At 42.4% G+C, this 19574-nt stretch overlaps 1 long non-coding RNA gene and 1 pseudogene across 1 annotated transcript; one reads left to right on the top strand and one right to left on the bottom strand.

Moving 5' to 3' along the window:
- Positions 1-55: 55 nt before the first annotated feature.
- LOC119122530 lies at positions 56-16134 on the top strand. Its single transcript, XR_005097905.1, has 3 exons — positions 56-209; positions 11469-11479; positions 16121-16134. It is a non-coding gene; the product is annotated as an uncharacterized LOC119122530 (long non-coding RNA).
- Positions 5327-15218, bottom strand: LOC119122515 (annotated as a pseudogene).
- Positions 16135-19574: the final 3440 nt, after the last annotated feature.

Genomic DNA, 19574 nt, shown 5'->3' with positions numbered 1-19574 from the left:
CAAAGTCACTTTTAAAGACGCTCTGCTGTTCTGACAGCGGCTTGAGTGGCTATCACAGTCGAGGTGTCTCGACTTGACTGAGTATTTTACGTTGGTGAAAAATGAACAATCCAGGTTCTCCCGTTGAACTACATACTCTGATTTCCATCGGACCGAAAACGCACCACAGCCGTCATAGTGTCACTGTTAGTAAAAGCACACGGCAACTAGTGATGTGCATTCCAGTTCTTTTAAGTGAACTGAATCTTTAGAATCAGTTCATTCAAAAGATTTGTTCAAACGAATCGTTCAACGAATCGTTCAACAAATCGTCCCCCCCCCACACACACACGCACACACTGATCAGGAAGTCGCGTCACTGACTCGTCTCGTTCGTGGACGGGAAATTACGTCACTGACTCGTAAAGTCCCTCCTCCATCTATCGCTCGCTGCTGATTAGTCGTTCGCGAAAATTCACGAGTGAGTGACAGACAGCATTGCTGCTATACCAGCCAACACACGTTATGCCGACATTGATGTTTTAATTTTGTATTTGTTGGGTTATAGTTGATGGTGTTATTATTCCGAATGTGTTTGAATAAAAGGTTGATAAAAAAAAAACGTTATGCCGACATTTGTTATTTTGGGGGACACCAACTCATATTACAACGTAAAATACACGTATATATATATATATATTTGTGAACGAATCACTTCCTAAAGTGACTTGTTCTTTTTTCAGTTCATATGACTTCAACCAGTAGGTGTCGGTAATGCGCATTGAAGCTGGTGCCACCACGCCGTAAATCAAAACGAAGAAGACAATGACGTAACTTCCCGTTCACGAACGAGTCAGTGAGTGAGTGATTTGCATTTCCAGTTCATCGCGAGATCAGTGAGGGAACGAATCCTGACTTTCCCGTTCGCGAACGAGTTAATGGGGGAACTGCCTTTCCGTGCATCAACGGATCAGTCAGTGAATGTGTTGCGTCTCCTGGCGTGAACTATGTAAGCCAGAATGTCGATTTACGATTTGCCAAGGAAAGAAAGAACCACTTACTGAAACACCACTTCTTTTATGCACGTTTTCTCCAAGCTAACTGCTAACTTTATTGCATGAAGGGATGCGCCGTTATGCAACAACGGGGAGATTATGCTTCTCTTTGGGTAATCTTGATTTTATAACACTTGTAGTAGTTTTTAAATAACGTGTATGCATATATACGCCTAAATATTGTTATCCAATATATCTCCTGCAATTTCACATTAGATTGCTGGTTTGAAATTTACTTTTAATATTATTATTATTATTATTTTCAAATAAACATTTATGTTAAAACTTGTCTGGTGTTTTATTCCTTGTTTTTTTTATTCGCCAATTAAAACATAAAAATCAGACATTTGGTTAACAGCTTTATATGACAATATGTGTAGGTACACCTCATGAACACTTCAATAGGTACACTACAGGAGGTAAAAAAAAGAAAAAATGAAAAATACATAAATAAAGGGTTAATTGCACAATAAAAGCATATTCTCACACCTGGGCTCGAACCAAGTTCTTCCCGAGCAAGAGCCCGTGTCATTATCCAGTCGGCTATTTCAACCTGGAAGTCCATGGTCGTGTGCACTGTTTTGTACTAGTGATGTGCATTCCAGTTAATCTTTTGAATCGGTTCACTCAAAATATTTGTTCAAAAGAATCGTTCGCCGAATCGTTCACTACACTTTCTTATTTATTTATTCTTTTTTCTTTTTTTTTACCTCGTGTAGTGTACCTATTGTAGTGTCCATGAGGTGTACCAAATCACAGGCCACTTCAATAGGGAAAAAGCTTAAGTGAAAGTGAAAAGTCACTTGGAAAACATGTTGGAATGCGGCCCCGAGGACTAGAGCTTGACACCTGTGACCTTTGACCATGATATTTCCCTAATAAAGTGGCCTGTTATTAGGTACACTTGAAAATGGCGGTGTACCTAATGGAGTTTCCGTGTGATTCCCTCGTTAAGTGCACCTGCGTGAAAAGTTTTAGCTCCTGCGGAACGTGAAAGTGACCAAAAACATTTCACGCAGGTGCGCTTAACGAGTGTCACTTGGAGAACATGTTGGAACGCGGCCCCGAGGACTAGAGCTGACACCTGTGACCTTTGACCATGATATTTCCCTAATAAAGTGGCCTGTTATTAGGTACACTTGAAAATGGCGGTGTACCTAATGGAGTGTCCGTGTGATTCCCTCGTTAAGTGCACCTGCGTGAAAAGTTTTAGCTCCTGCGGAACGTGAAAGTGACCAAAAACTTTTCACGCAGGTGCGCTTAACGAGGGTCACTTGGAAAACATGTTGGAACGCGGCCCAGAGGACTAAAGCTTGACACCTGTGACCTTTGACCATGATATTTCCCTAATAAAGTGGCCTGTTTTTCGGTACACTTGAAAATGGCGGTGTACCTAATGGAGTGTCCGTGTGATTCCCTCGTTAAGTGCACCTGCGTGAAAAGTTTTAGCTCCTGCAGAACGTGAAAGTGACCAAAAACTTTTCACGCAGGTGCGGTTAACGAGGGTCACTTGGAAAACATGTTGGAACGCGGCCCCGAGGACAAGAGCTTGACACCTGTGATCTTTGACCATGATATTTCCCTAATAAAATGGCCTGTTATTAGGTACACTTGAAAATGGCGGTGTACCTAATGGAGTGTCCGTGTGATTCCCTCGTTAAGTGCACCTGCGTGAAAAGTTTTAGCTCCTGCGGAACGTGAAAGTGACCAAAAACTTTTCACGCAGGTGCGCTTAACGAGTGTCACTTGGAGAACATGTTGGAACGCGGCCCCGAGGACTAGAGCTTGACACCTGTGACCTTTGACCATGATATTTCCCTAATAAAGTGGCCTGTTATTAGGTACACTTGAAATGGCGGTGTACCTAATGGAGTGTCCGTGTGATTTCCTCGTTAAGTGCACCTGCGTGAAAAGTTTTAGCTCCTGCGGAACGTGAAAGTGACCAAAAACTTTTCACGCAGGTGCGCTTAACGAGGGTCACTTGGAAAACATGTTGGAACGCGGCCCAGAGGACTAAAGCTTGACACCTGTGACCTTTGACCATGATATTTCCCTAATAAAGTGGCCTGTTTTTCGGTACACTTGAAAATGGCGGTGTACCTAATGGAGTGTCCGTGTGATTCCCTCGTTAAGTGCACCTGCGTGAAAAGTTTTAGCTCCAGCAGAACGTGAAAGTGACCAAAAACTTTTCACGCAGGTGCGGTTAACGAGGGTCACTTGGAAAACATGTTGGAACGCGGCCCCCGAGGACAAGAGCTTGACACCTGTGACCTTTGACCATGATATTTCCCTAATAAAGTGGCCTGTATTAGGTACACTTGAAAATGGCGGTGTAGCTAATGGAGTGTCCAAGAAAGGTAGTGAACGATTCAGTGAACGATTCTTTTGAACAAATATTTTGAGTGAACCGATTCTAAAGATTCAGGTAACTGGAATGCACATTACTAGTACAAAACAGTGCGGACGACCAATTGCTGCCAGGTCGAAATAGCTGACTGGTTAGTAACACGGGCTCTTGCTTGGTAAGAACTTGGTTCGATCCCAGATGTGAGAATTTACTTGAATGTGAATTTTATTTATTTATTATTTTTTTATTTATTATTTATTATTTGTGCCTTCTTGTTTTTATTTTGTGTCGTCTACTTGTATGTCTCGTCACCGTGGGATAGAGGAAACGGAATTTCGGTTTCTTTGTGTGTCTTGCCATATGAAGGGATTGACAATAAAGCTGACTTTGACTTTTATTGTGCAATTAACCCTTTATTTATTCTTTTATTTTTTTACCTCGTGTAGTGTACCTATTGAAGTGTCCATGACGTGTACCTACACATATTGTCATATAAAGCAGTTAACCAAATGTCTGATTTTAATGTTTTAATTGGCGAACATAAAAACAAGGAATAAAACACCAGACAAGTTTTGACATGAATGTTTATTAAAAGTAATAATATTAAAAGTAAATTTCAAACCAATAATCCAATGTGAAATTGCAGTAGATATATTGGATAACAATATTTAGGCGTATATATGCATACACGTTATTTAAAAACTACTATAAGTGTTAAAAAATCAGGATCACCCGAAGAGAAGCATAATCTCCCCGTTGTTGCATAACGGCGCATCCCTTCATGCAAGAAAGTTAGCCGTTAGCTTGGAGAAAACGCGCATAAAAGAAGTGGTGTTTCAGTGAGTGGTTCTTTCTTTCCTTGGCAAATCGTAAATCGACATTCTGGCTTACATAGTTCACGCCAGGAGGGAGACGCAACACGTTCACTGACTGATCCGTTGATGCACGGGAAGGAAGGCAGTTGACCCACTGACTCGTTCGCGAACGGGAAAGTCAGGATTCGTTCCCTCACTGATCCGTTCTCGCGATGAACTGGAAATGCGAATCACTGACTCGTTCACTCACAGATCCGTTCCGTTGGTGAACGGGAAATGCAATTCACGACCGTTCGTGAACGGGAATTTACGTCATTTTCTTCTTCGTTTTGATTTACGGCACCAGCGTCAATGCGCATTACCGGCACCTACTGGTTGAAGTCATATGAACTGAAAACTCTTGTTCACTGAAAACAAAATCGTTCTTTTGAACGAATCGTTCACTCACGAGCCAACACTAACAGCAACACACACATAAACTGAGTATGTGCCGATGCCACAACATGAAATCTCAAGATTCTCCGATTTGCCACGCATGCACGATTAGCAAGTGGCTGACCAGGCCTTGCGCTAACTGATCTGTGGTTTGGCGATCCTGTTTACAATGCGCTTGGTATTTAATGTTGGACAATTTCCCACGGCACAGCTGAACATCTCTCACGATGTATATATATATATATATATATATATATATATATATATATATATATATATTTGCATGGGCATAGAGTAATTGGCTATAGAGTCCACAAGGTGGCACCAAAGCACTACTTTCCTTGCAGCTCTAAGTCCAGTTCTGTCTGGCTGCTAATGACTGCTTTTGTTGGGAACTCTCAGGTGGAGATTCATATTAAAGCTATTATTAAATTATATAAATATAAAAAATTAAATAAAAATATTAAAATATTAAAAATATTAAAAATATTAAAAATATTAAAATATTAAAATATCAAAATATCAAAATATCAAAATATTACAAATGAGAATATGAAAGAAGAAGAAGAATTATTAAAAATGACATGATGTGGACAAATATTTGAATATTTGATGGTATCTTAAATTGTGCTGTTTGATATCTCTTGCTACTGGAACTTGTGCAAAGAAACAAAAAGAAGGAGCATGACCCTGAGAAGCTTCCGCAAGCTATCTAGGCTTTATTGACAGAGTCACAACATGTTCAACATAAAGTGGCAACAAGAAAATCATATTTTATGACTCTTGCTGCATCACGTTGATTCTCTGCTTACTCTTCAGTTACCTTGGTCTGCAATGACAGAAGTTTGGAGAAAAGAAAAAAAGACACCGGTCAGATTTTGAGATCGGCTTAGGAGAGGGAAATTTTCTTTGACAAGATTGTTTTTGTTATTACCTTCACCATCTCGCGGCTCTTGACTCTCAGCTTGTTGACCTGGGACTCAGCAATGTCGGCTCTCTCCTGAGCCTCCTCCATCTCATGCTGAACCTTCCTGTACCTGGTCAGGTGAGAGTTGGCCTGCTCCTCCTGTACCGAGGTCCACAATTCAGTTATAATGTGGCTCGCTGATTGACAATGATAAGAGAATCATCAGGGATACTTACAGCCTCCTCGGACTGCCTCTTGTAGACCTTGACCTTCAGCTGCAGTTTGTCCACCAGATCCTGGAGCCTGTGGATGTTCTTCTTGTCCTCCTCAGTCTATTGGAATCAGCATTGCTCATTTTAAAACCACTCTTTTGTCATCTATTGGTCACACGAGTGACATTTGCATGAGTTGATGAAGTTTCAACCTACCTGGTAGGTCAGCTCCTTGACTCTCCTCTCATATTTGCGCACACCCTTGACAGCCTCAGCACCACGCCTTTGCTCGGCATCAACCTCGCTCTCCAGTTCACGAACCTTTTGGTGAAAGGGGTTTGATCTTGTTAAACCACAAAACTCCTGGAATAGGATAAGAAAATGTTCTGTTCTTTGGGACAACTTACCCGAGCCTCCAGTTTCTGGAGCTGCTTCTTGCCACCTTTCATGGCCAGGCTCTCAGCCTCATCCAGGCGATGCTGCAGATCCTTGACGGTCACCTCCAGGTTCTTCTTCATCCTCTCCAAATGAGAGCTGGTGTCCTGCTCCTTCTTCAGCTCCTCTGCCATCATGGCAGCCTGAAGTGTTGTGAGAGGAAATCAGGATTTACTCATTTCATGGATGTCCATTGCTGGAAGTTTCATTCTGTTGCAACAAGATGACTTACATCAGTGATGGCCTTCTTGGCCTTCTCATCAGCATTTCTTGATTCCTGCACGGCATCCTCCACCTCACCCTGGACCTGGACCAGATCAGCTTCCAGCTTCTTCTTGGTGTTGATCAGGCTGGTGTTCTGAAGAAAGAATTGCCAAAGATTTTCTATCCAGCGATTCTATAATGTCCACCATTGTTTGGATGTCGGCTTGTCTTCATGAAGTGTTTACCTGAGAGTGCAGAAGCGTCACACGCTCGCTGGCATCCACCAGCTCAGCTTCAGCCACTTTGCGGCTTCTGTCCGTCTGTTCCAGAGCAGCTCTGAGCTCCTCAATCTCAGCCAACATCAGGTTGTTCCTGCGCTCCACCATGGAAACCTGTTCCCTCATTTCCTCCTGACCTCTAATTGCGTCATCAAGGTGCAGTTGAGCATCCTAAATGAACGTTCAAAGATCAGGTTCAGTCCAAGTCTGTCTTTAACCATGAATTAAAAGGGATGGATGTACCTTGAGTTGTCCCTGGACGTTCCTCAGCTGTTTCTGGGCTTCAGCTGCCTGGCGGTTGGCGTGGCTCAGCTGGATCTCCATCTCATTCAGGTCTCCCTCCATCTTCTTCTTCAGTCTCAGGGCATCATTCCTGCTCCTGACCTCAGCATCCAAAGTGGTCTGCATGGACTCGATGACGCGCTGACTGTTCCTCTTGATCTGCTCCATCTCCTCATCCTTCTCCGCAAGCTTTCTGTCAATCTCACCCTTGACTTGGGTCAGCTCCAGCTGAACGCGAAGAATCTTGGACTCCTCATGCTCCAGAGTAGCCTTGACAAAAACAAAGCACGTTTTTGCTGTGGCCTCTGGACTTTTAAAAGAATTCTACACACCTTTTGATTTCCCTGAAGCATACCTCTGCCTCTTCAAGAGAGGACTGCAGCTCAGACTTCTCGGTCTCCACAATCTTTTTGCTCTTCTCCAGTTCGTGAATGGTTTTGCCGGTCTGACCAATTTGTTCCGTCAGGTCTGAGACCTCCTCTGTAACAAAGCATCATAACAAAAGACTTATTTTCAATTTTCTCAGCTTTGTAAGAAAAAAAGTGTTTGGTCAACTAAGATTCGTTAAAAAAAAAAGAAAAGATTCTGGTGAATATTTCGGCTCACGTTGCAGATTCTTGTTCTCCCTCTTCAGGGTCTCCAGATGGTCCAGAGCTTCTTCATAGGAATTCTTCATCTTGAACATTTCAGTGCTGAGAGAGCGGGCCTCCTTCTGAGCTCCCTCCAGTTCAGCCTGGCTTTCCTCATATTTCTGCTTCCACTCAGCAAGAACCTGAAAGCATTTAAAAACGTGATTAATATTTTTTGGAGACCGCAACTGAAATAATCTGAACAGACCTTGTCAAAGTTCCTCTGCTTCTTGTCGAGGGCGGCAGCCAGAGCGTTGGCTCTCTCCACGTCGATCATCAGATCCTCCACTTCACAATGAAGTCTCTGTTTGGTCTTTTCCAAAGAGGCGCATTTTGCGTTCACTGCCTCGATGGACTCCTCTGCGTCCTGGAGACGCTGAGCAAGCTTCTTCCTGCAAAGACGCATCAATTGGTGTCATGAGCGCTTTAATCGTTGGGATCATTTTCGTTCCCTTGCTGTAGCTTACTTGGCCTCCTCCAGCTCCTCAGTGCGCTGGATGGCGTCCGTCTCATATTTGGTTCTCCACTGAGCCACCTCGCTGTTGGCCTTGGACAATGCCCTCTGCAGCTCAGCCTTGGCCTCCAGCTCCTCCTCATACTGCTCTCGGAGCAGGTCGCAGTCGTGACGGGAGGACTGAACGGCGTGGGCCAGGGCGTTCTTGGACTTTTGAAGAGGAAGGAATTTTACCGAACGTTAGAAAAGTCCAGTAGAGAAGTTGGGCAGCAGACCTGGATTGAAAATGTTCACGTACTTTAACCTCCTCTTCAACGTGCCTCTTGAGCTCTTCAATCTGCTGGATGTGAGCCTGCTTGCTCCTTGTCAGCTGAGAGATAAGGGCCTCTTTCTCCTCAAGCTGGCGACTGATTTCACCTAAGAGGAAAATATTGGGTTTTATACGCCTGCCATCCTTGAGGCAAACGTAGATACTGAAGATGTCTCTCACCGTGCTCGGTTTGAAGTCTTGCCCTGTGGATACCAACGTCATTGAGCTGTCTCACATGTTCATCATTTTTGGACTTCAGCTCGCTCAGTTGATCCTCAAGGGAGCGGCACATTTTCTCCAGGTTGGTCTAAACAAATTTGATTTTATAAGAAACATTAGAACGCGGAGCCATTGCCAAACTAAGCTGCCATGAAGTAAACGGTGGCGGTTCTTAACCTTTGATTTGGAGATGTTCTCCATGTTGCTGCTGAGGTCATCAATCTCCATCTTGTATTCGCTCTTCTCCTTCTCCAGCTTCTGTTTGATGCGCTGAAGGTTATCGATCTGCTCGCCGAGCTCAGCCACGCTGTCGGCCTGCTTCTTGCGGAGAGCCGCGGCGGTGGCCTCGTGCTGCAGGGTGGACTCTTCCAGGTCGCGACGCAGCTTCTGGAACTCGGACTCGCGCTTCTTGTTCATCTCGATCTGAACAGCTGTGGCGCCGCCGGCCTCTTCAAGTCGCTCGCTGATCTCCTCAAGTTCCCTGGAGAGATCGGACCTCTGCTTCTCCACCTTTGCGCGAGCGGCCCGCTCGGCTTCAATCTCCTCCTCAAGCTCCTCAATACGGGCCTGAAATTTGTATTCCCCAAATGATGAAGTCCATCGTAGTCAAGATTGCCACCACATTGGTGGTTTTACTATCCATGAACCAACCTGAAGTTCCTTGATCTTCTTTTGGTGCTGAGCACTGAGGGATTGTTCATCCTCAATCTTGCTAAGAAGCTGGCTTGTTTCAAAGTCCTTCCTGTGTAACAATACAACAATAAGCGTTGTCATTCATCTTCCCCAACAATTCTTCATTGAAGCCGTTGAGTCATTGAGAGTCAGCGTTCTCTTACTTCTTGATTTTCTCATCAGACTGCTGCTTGTCGTTCTCCAGATCCATGATGGTCTCATGGGCCAGCTTCAGATCTCCTTCCAGCTTCCTCTTGGATCGCTCAAGGTCCATGCGGAGCTTCTTTTCTTGCTCCAGGGATCCTTCAAGCTGTTTAGAGTGTGGCGCATCATTATTATTGTTTAGGAATTATTTTTGATGCGTGGCCTAATCTGTTTTGACTTACATCATCCACTTGCTGCTCCAGCTTGGTCTTAGCCTTTGTCAGAGTGTTGACTTTGTCTTCCTCTGCCTGAAGGTCATCCAGGGTCTGCTGGTGGGCCTCTTGGAGGGCCTTCTTCTCTTTGGACAACTTGGCAATGGACTCATCCAGAGTGGCCATCTCCTCAGTCAGGTTCTTGACCTGCACAAGTTACTTCATGTTAATTTCAATGACTGCAGTGTTCTGAATGATTTGTCAAGTGCAAAAGAATGCAAAGAGCAAACCTTGTTCTCGGTGGCATGCTTCTCCTTCTCAACTTTAGCCAGGGTAAGCTCCATGTCATCAATGTCTTTCTTCAACTCAGAGCACTCGTCCTCCAGCTTCCTCTTCTTGGCCGTCAGCTCGGCGTTCACCTCCTCCTCATCCTCCAGCCTCTCAGAAGCCTCTTTGACTTTGGCCTCAAGCTGGATTTTGGCTTTGATCAGCCCCTCGCACCTTTCTCTGATCAGCAAGAGTTTCGCCATCCTGGAGTCACAATGATATAGTTTGAACAGATAATTCATCAACACGTTCAAAAATAACTCCATGTCTCACTTACAGACTGAATCTGCAGCTGCAAGTCATTCTTCTCCTGCAGGAGAGACACCATCTTCTCCTCCAGTTCCTTCTTCTTGGCCAGGGCCTTTGTGAGGTCCTCCTTGGTTTTCTCAAAGTCTTCCTTCATGGTGGCCATCTCCTTTTCTGATTCCGCGCTCTTGAGCAGAGGCTTGATCTTGAAGTACAGCTTCATCCATGGCCAATGTTTGACATTGGTGAATGAGCGGATGTTGTACTGGATGGAGTAGATGGCCTCCCTGACAAAATGGAAGCAAAGACTCATTGTTTTCTTCTTTGAAGGGAAGTGTCAGGAGAATATGGACGGTCAGTGTAGTGTACCTCCTCTGCATCATCTTAACAAACTCCTTCCTCATGACGTAACCTCTGCAGAGAGCCTGAGTCATGGTAACCAGGATGGAAAGTTTTTCATCTCGCATCTCCTCAAGAGTACCCAGAAGACCGGCTTTGAAGAACACCTGAAAAACAAGCAGCCATGCATTTTTAAATGAAGTGTTGAAGGCATATGTCGACAGGTTCATCCCTGATAAACAAATTACCTTGGTGTGTCCAAACTTGTACTGAGTCTGGTCAACATCAATAGAGCCCAAGAGTTTCTCTGAAGCCTTTTGTTGTCAATGAATTGTCCCTCAGGAATCACACTGGCATTCAATACTTTGTATCTGATTGGAGGGAAGTTGGCGGTTACTTCATGTCATTGAACGCCATCTGATATTAATCAATACCTCTGCTTGAAGTCACCATAGAGGATTCTGCTGGGGAATCCCTTTCTGCAAATTCTGATACCCTCCAGCACACCGTTACATCTCAGCTGATGGATGACCAGGAAGTTCTCCATCAAACCTTGAAAATGAGGACAATTCAGTCTCAGAGTTTTTGTTATTGTACCGTAGTCTGAATGCAACTCTAATATTAGAGAGGGCGTACCTGGAGTCTTGGACTCATTAGGAATCAAACAACGCACGAAATGAGGATGGGTGCTTCTGAGGTTGGTCATCAGCTTGCCCAAATTCTCCTGAAATGTGACCAAAAAATGGATGAGTAAGTAGTGGAAGTCATGATATTCCATACATGTGTCTGGGGGCCGACGCTTACTCTGAATAGAGCTGACACGGTCTGGAAAGAGCCACCCTTCTTCTTGCCCTTTTTGGCACCGGCATCGGCTGTAACGTGAACATGACATGTAAGTTTTTATTAAGGTCTTTTTTTTTGGACAAAATCTAAATGAAAGTCTATCAGTGCATTATTAAAACAATAGAAACACAACATGTACAGTTTGAAAACATAACTTTACCATCAGCGGCATGTGCGGCATAGAGAAGAGCCAAAAGCTTGGTAGAGGACTTCTGGTAGAGCTGAACAACTGAGTCGTTCAGGGGGTCCTTGTTCTTGTCCAGCCAGCCGCTGACGTTGTAGTCAACAGTGCCAGCGTAGTGAACAAGGGCAAAGTGGGCCTCAGCTTTGCCTTTGCCCGGCTTTGGCTTCTCAAACGACTTGGTTTTGCCAAGATGCTGGTCGTACAGCTTGTTCTTGAAGGTGACGTCTGAAGCCTTGGGGAACATGCACTCCTCTTCAAGGATGGAGAAGATGCCCATTGGCTGGAAGGACATTTTGTCTTTTACTATCGCGTCAATGCACTTCTTTCCGAGTTTGGATGGTTTTCTCGTTTACCTTCTCAATAAGCTCAATGCAGGCAGCCAAGTCCATACCGAAGTCGATGAACTCCCACTCGATTCCTTCTTTCTTGTACTCCTCTTGTTCCAGCACAAACATGTGGTGGTTGAAGAACTGTTGCAGTTTCTCATTGGTGAAGTGATGCACAGCTGCTCCAAGCTGTTGAACTGTCACATAAAACAACAAGAGTTTTGAAGTGAATGCAATTTTGACCAAGCTTTTTGATACTCTATGTACTATACTTACATCAAAGATTTCAAAACCAGCAATGTCCAAGACACCAATGAAGAAGCTTCTGGACTGCTTGGTGTCCAACATCTCATTGATTCTGACCACCATCCACAAGAACATTTTCTCATAGACGGATTTGCTCAGAGCTGAGACTGAATTGTGAACCTTAAATGATCAAGAAAAGAAGTTTGAAATGTTGTCATTTGAATGCGTGATAGCCATTTTGATTTCACGCCCTCATACCTGTGGCACAGTCTGGCCCTTGGTCACATATTCATTTCCGACCTTCACTCTGGGGTAGCACAGAGCTTTGAGCAAGTCAGCGGAGTTCAGACCCATGAGGTAAGCGATTTTATCTGCCACTGTAAATGAAAAGCAACAATATTTCAAAATCTATATTACAGGAAACAGAAGTTCCTTTCGAATGTCTTCTATTTCCTACCCTCAGTGCCATCGGGCTCAGCCTGCTCCTCTCTTTGCTTCTGCTTGAACTTCATGTTGCCGTGATGCATGACAGCGCCAGTCAGCTTGTACATGGCTGCCTTCTCATCAGCGGTGAATCCCAAAATGTCGATGGCAGTCTGTAAAGAAATCAGATACCAGTTTTATAAACCGTCCATTATAGTTTAAGCTCACTGACAATATAGTATCACTTACATCAGTTGCGACGAATTCTTCAATGTCATCGATACTCTTGACTGTGATTTCACCCTGACTGATCATTGGGAAGTCATAAGGATTTGTGGTGATCAGGAGTCCCTCTGTAATGAGCGTGGATGTTAGGACATATGCGTGGACAGGAATTAGCTAAATGGAGTTAAGTATCAATATTCACTAGTCCACACCAATGAGATCGGGTTTGTGGCCGGTCATGAGTTGGTAGAAGATGTGGTAGCTCCTCTCAGCAGACAGCTGGAAGGTCACACGAGACTTCTCCAGCAGGTCTGCATAACAAGGCAAAAGTCAGTTCAAAATAGTTCCCTCCAGCAGTAAAACTATTTGGACAGGTTCCTTACATGTTTCAATATCTGCAGAAGCCAGCTTTCCAGTTGTTCCAAAATGGATTCGGATAAATTTACCCTACAGAAGAATGCCGGTAAAATTTAGGAAAAAAAAAAATCTTCTAGAGAGGAATGATTTTGCAAAGAAAAACTTACAAAGCGAGATGAGTTGTCATTCCTCACAGTTTTGGCATTACCATAAGCCTCCAGCAGGGGATTTGCTGCAATGATTTGATCCTCCAGCGAGCCCTTAAAAATAGCCATACATCGATTGGACGTTATTATCTGCAGTATGTGTTCTGATATATTTGATAAATATAGATATAAAAATACACACATTTATATACATAACATACCTGCATTTTACTAGCCACTTGCTCTTGCTTCTTTCCTCCAGCCACTGCGATTGTCGCAAAGTACTGGATGACACGCTTGGTGTTCACAGTCTTTCCTGCACCAGATTCTCCGCTGGGTTACAAAATGGATTTCAAGACATTTAATTCAAAATGACCCAAATAGTGTAACAGTTGCCATGCAAATCAAAATACGCTTTTGTTTGCACTTACGTAATCAGGATTGACTGGTTATCCTTATCTGTAAGATATCAACAAGGTTTACAATTAAACTGAAAATAATAGCAAACGTTTTTATTTTGCTGTGCAGCATGATAAATGCTAATCGACTGTACTAAATAGGCATTACCTGCCCAAAACAGGCCACACAAATATATCTACTTTTCAAAACCGTCTCTTGACATGAAAATCTTATGATGACCAGACCATCCAAAATACTCTTATTACCTTGGAGCATGAACTGGTAGGCATTGTCAGAGATGGAGAAGATGTGGGGAGGAGCCTCGATCCTCTTCTTGCCTCTGTACCCTGCTACGACAACTGAGTCGTACACTGGCAGCCACTTGTAGGGGTTGACAGTGACGCAGAACAGCCCGGAGTAGGTCTGGAAAAAGCATATCACAAATGTCAAGTCATTCAACAATTTGCTTCCATTGTCTGATTTTGAAGGAAACTCACGTAGATCATCCATGCTGCATAACGCTCTTTGAGGTTATACAGCACAGAAGGCTCGCTGAGGTGGGTCATCATGGCCATGTCCTCAAGCTTATCGAACTTGGGTGGATTCATTGGGTGGATATCGTCCTCCTTTACAGTCAGAGTCTGGCACAGAAGTACACGAGTGAGATCGTTATTCAGTTGTCCATGCTTGCAATGATTTGGGAATAATCGAGGCTATTTTATGTGCACAAAGCAAGTTCCATATGTTCCTGATGTAAACATGTATGTAATTCCTTCCATCATGGATCATTTGTTTTTTCTCACCTGATGGTCGAGTGTTTCCACGGTAGCTTTACCACCCTCTTTCTTCACCAGTTTACCCTTGAGGTACATCTCTTTGGGTTCAGCCACAAAGTAGGCCGTTTTGGCATCAAAGGGAGTGTTTTGAGCTTCAATTCGCTCACGTTCTGGCTTCCGGAGGTAAATGGCCGCCGGGCCAAAACATTCCATTTCTCCGTCTCCCATGATGACCTGTTACTACAATCGAGCCAAATAATCCAAATGATTTGTTTTTGTCAGCAAAACATTTGGATATGTCAGATGTTACAGGGTGAGTTCTGTTTTTGAAGTCACATAAACACAGCAGTTGTCATGCAATTTAGCTGAAAGCATGATTATAACATTTTCAACAAAAGTACATTATGATGTTACGGTCATTTCCAAATGTGTAGCTAATTTACCTTCGAGGACACAGCCACGTATGAAGAAATTCCGAGAGGCTTCAGAGCAGACTGTGGGGAAAAAAAATCAAAGTATGGTGAGGCTCACAAAGCCTTTTAACATACAGTGCAACTTCAAAATATTCAACGTCAAGTGTTGCTTTTTTTTTTTATTCAATTTTTTTTATATCTTTGACTCATATTACTTCTTCTCCACTTAACATAATTATTTACTGTTTGACACAAATAGTAACCGGAGCTTTGACCAGCCTCTTGTAACACAACTGTCGCTTAGCTTTTTGAGCAACCTACCTTCGATGGACGTCTGTCATGAATGGATTCTTTGGCTGCCTTTTATACTGTAGGATAGGACGTCTTCACATGCACCTTGCTCTATTTGGTCATGTTGCTTGGCATGCTACTTGAGAACTTCTTGCATCTTGCTGCCGTATGAAATGTCTTCCTTGTTGGATCCTTGACTGACAACCTTTGGATTCATCTCAAAAGGTGTTAGCACTTGCAATATATAATTATTATATTATACATCTACCCCCGATGATATTATATAGCTTGCTCCAGAATCAGTTGTGTTATTAAAAGGAGCCAATGATTTCATGTATAAGATGTTTCACATTTTTAAATGAAATATACAATGCATTTAAATGGTGTAACTTGCACTACATTGTTGGTAAAAACTGCTGAATCTGCAACTCAGCCGTCTGAATATGGAGTGTGTAGATTCTGCCTTTGGTTAAGAGCAGGTGCAGACAGGTCAAAGGTGTGACTGATAGCTCGGTTTAATAGTGCCTGGCACAGCCGCGGTGCCTTGCTATGCTTTGGAGGACCTCTAAAATATCAGCCGTATACTGTTTCAGAGTCCATACAAGTCAGAAATGATTCAAAATGTATCAGTGCCATTGAGCTTCGAAGAAAGGGAGGATCGCCAAGGGGTACATTCTCCCGACAGTGCCAGCAGCTATTCTCGTTTCTTCCTCTTAAGGGACGCACAAGGCGGTTACAGACAATCCCTAAATGTAACTCACTGAGTGACGCATTCCAGTTGCACTTTCTTAAACAGATTTGGTGGAGCATCGGGTTATTTCTTCCCACATACCATCGATATAAAGGATGCGGTCAAAGGTGGTCTCGGTAAGCCAAAGGTTTTTGCTAAGAATGTGGCACTTAACCAGCACCATTGAAAGTAGCATGGACACACACTAGGGATTGCTGCCATTGCAAAACGGCTCGAGTTACAGCAGTGAAAAACAAGAGGAAATTCTAAAGGGGTTACCCGCAAGATATACTGAGCTTCTGTCTTCAATAAATATGTGTCACACGATACCCACTCGGAAATCTTGCGTCTTATTAGGGCAAAACTCAAATATAGCATCAGGCCCGTGTTGATGCTCAAGCCAAAGCCACATGGCCGTGAGGCTTATTGTGTTTTTATGGCCTTTTGATCTTTGTCTGACACTTTCTTTATTTGCCAAGGAGCTGCAACTGCGTTAAGGATAACGAAACGAGCGGTGAGCAGGGTTCCAATTTAAATTGACTGTAACATCCATTTTAAACTTTTTTATTCAGATCACCGAGTTATTTTGCGCATACGCTTTTTTGAATGTTGATACAGTCTGTCATTCGGTAACCACCATTTTTTTTTAATGCTTGTCTTCATCGGGTAATCTTTGAGACACTTGAATTTTAAAGTCGAAACACTACCGGACAATCCATGTTTTGGGCTCATGATTCATTTGATTATGTTCAAGACTACCTTACAAGTTTGTCGTTGGATGCGGACCTCTCGTCTAGAGTTCATCTTCTGGCGGCTCTCTTAGGATTAGTGTGTGAAAAGACAAGAGCTTAAGGGGTGAGGAGGTGTGGTCTGACTTGATACTTTGAAGGCTGATGCTTGATTTAGATGACAACTGGCCTCATAGTGCAACCGGCTTGTTTAAAATAACACATTGACCCACGTGACACTTTGATCGAACAAGTCTGTCGATTGAATTCATTCTTGAGAATGAAACACCTTTTTACAGATGGATTGATTTGCTGTCAATCACTGATGATCTGTGTCAACGATGTGTGTGTGTATGTGTGTGAGGCCCTTTTAGTTGAGTGTCAGTGGCATCTTTATAAACACCAGAGGGGCGTTAAATGGCAGAAGTGCAACACACTTCTGATGTTACTGACTTCTGTTATCAAAATGCGGCGGCACATTAACACTCAGTGCGACTGTGCATTAAGACAGTCACACTTGCTACTGTAAGGGGAATTTTACAATGCAAACACTATAATGTTTTAAGGACTGTTGGATTCTGTGTTTTAGTTGTGGGTTTTGTTCTTAGTGAGGTTGTAAAACAGGCAATCCCTCTGTTCAGAAGAAGGTGAGCCAGAGCATCACAATTATAATTACTGACAAAGGTGTGGATATTTATTTAACGGTTTTGATTATCTTTTTGCTGGACCTAAAAACATAAAACTGAAATTCAATGTTGCGTGTATTTCCTCATATACAGTGGTGCCTTGAGATATGAGTGACCCAGCTTGTGTGTTTTTTTATGATTTACAATCTGTTTAATTATTTTTTTGACTTGCGAGCAAAAATGTAAGATATGAGCGCTGTTTGTTGACAGCTGCACACATCAAAAGGAGCAGCTCAATATCAATTGAGGTGAAGCAAAAAAAAAGGAGCAAAAACTCTTTGTCTTGACATTCATTTTAGTTCCATTAATACAAATAAATAGTACATCTCTGCCTTATTAACGTTAAAGAAAACCAACGTAGACCCACAACTAGCCCTAACCCTAAATAGTACATCTCTGCCTTATTAACGTTAAAGAAAACCAACTTAGACCAACTTACAATGAAGAAAAACTTTATTGACAGGTTTACTAGTGCATGAATTTGCCTGAAATAAAAATTGATAAATGACAGCACCAGTGCCACCAACTGTGCAATTACACTTTATTCTTGTATGGCAAAAAAAAAAAGAAACTGTGCCCCACCAATGGCAAATTTCTATCTCAAGGCACCACTGTCGTGATTACTAAACTACAGAAAGTCTCTCAGAGTTTTTGTTTAATATGATGTGTGTACTATGAATATTTTTTTGCTGAAAATAACAATAGTTTTTATTTTATTCTGTTGTTTTTTTGTATTTTTCCAGACGCTTAAATTCAGACCTAATTGTTTGTTCCAATCGCTCTCTTTGTTCCTTATTGCTTCCCACCGCAGACAGCAGCACTTGTAAAGTCCACTGTGAACTTTGCAGATGCCCTGTGAAGTGTGTGTGGTAAAATATGTCCACTGTGACAAATGGTGGTATCAGATATAGTACCCTTGTAAAAATAATTACAACCTCCTCGGGATGAAGCATTTTTTTATTTTTTTTTATTCAAGTGGATAGAGGTTCCGATTTGAAGATGTGGTGTTTGGTTTTACTCAGCCAAATGACAAGCATGCAATACTGTTCAGTAGAAATGACTGTAAGTATTGTCACTGTAACTCAAAATAAAGTAAAAATTCTTACCACAAAATGGAGAGGATTCCATTCCTGTTATGACAAAAAATAGGTTAGATAGGAATAGAAAATGTGTTTGAAAAAGTCAAATTGAACTGCAGTATGTTGTTTGAGGAATTTTAAAGCACTTTCATGTACCTAGGTTATTATCTAAAGATTTTTCCACAGACACAAAAAATGAAAATCTCACAAAACACACACATAGACTAAATCATTAAAAGAGACGTTTTCATTTCTCTTCCCATCACTTTCTTCATCAGGAAATAGTGGCTGCTTTGCACTAATCAAGCAAACAACATTGCTTGTTATTGACAATACTATAAACACAAAAATATAGTTAAGGATGTAATATTTAGCATTTTACTTGATTGATATATAAAAGTTAAATATTAATACCCTTTCCATTTTATCAATCAAAACTGCACATCATTGTCCATCCAGTGTTGAATAACTGCAGCTTACCTTTTCTCATGTCTGTCATCTTCTCCAAACAACTGTCAAAGTATTGTGCTGATCAAAAGGAAGACACAAACATCAGTAACTAACCACTTCTAAAATTCTACTCCTAAAGACTCAGATGCACTAACCTGAAGCAAGAATAAGAAGCTTCTGGACACTTTTCCTCTGGGGTCTGGGGTGCTAAAATACAGCTGGCGTGTAATTAGGAGAAGCCTTCAATGAATTTATAAACAATTGGAAGAGTAACCTCTTGGGCATTTGTGAATTGTGCATGCTATTTGTGTTAAATCCCAATAAGACCGTATAGATGAGTCCAGACATATAGAATATCAAATTTTATTGCAACCTAATCGCAGCACATGGGGATATTTGTGCAAGCTTTTTGGTGTACTCTTTCTTTTGGAGAGAAAGCACAACAGCATAATGTCCCATAATGAATCTTAAATTAGCCCCAACCGAGCGCTTGGCCGCTGTGTGCAGGAGATGTTTCAAACAATGTCATTGCCAAATGTCTGTTTGATGAGATAGCGTTGTCATTTGCTGCCCACAATGAACAATGCAATGCCAACAATGAAAATGCTTTGCTGTAAGTACAGAAAGCCATTAAGCAAAACCAGGATATTAACCTTTTGGTATTTCTGTTCTGTAAAATCTTTCGGACAAAAACATGCCAAAAATGTAAACTGATTATAAGAGCTCAGAATCTGTTCAGGTCGCCGTTCCTTTTCCCTGGACAGGAATGTG

Source organism: Syngnathus acus, chromosome 5 (genome assembly GCF_901709675.1).
Source record: "Syngnathus acus chromosome 5, fSynAcu1.2, whole genome shotgun sequence".
Classification (NCBI taxonomy): Eukaryota; Metazoa; Chordata; class Actinopteri; order Syngnathiformes; family Syngnathidae; genus Syngnathus; species Syngnathus acus.
Note: the sequence above shows the minus strand (reverse complement) of the source record. Positions and strands in the feature narration are given on the sequence as shown.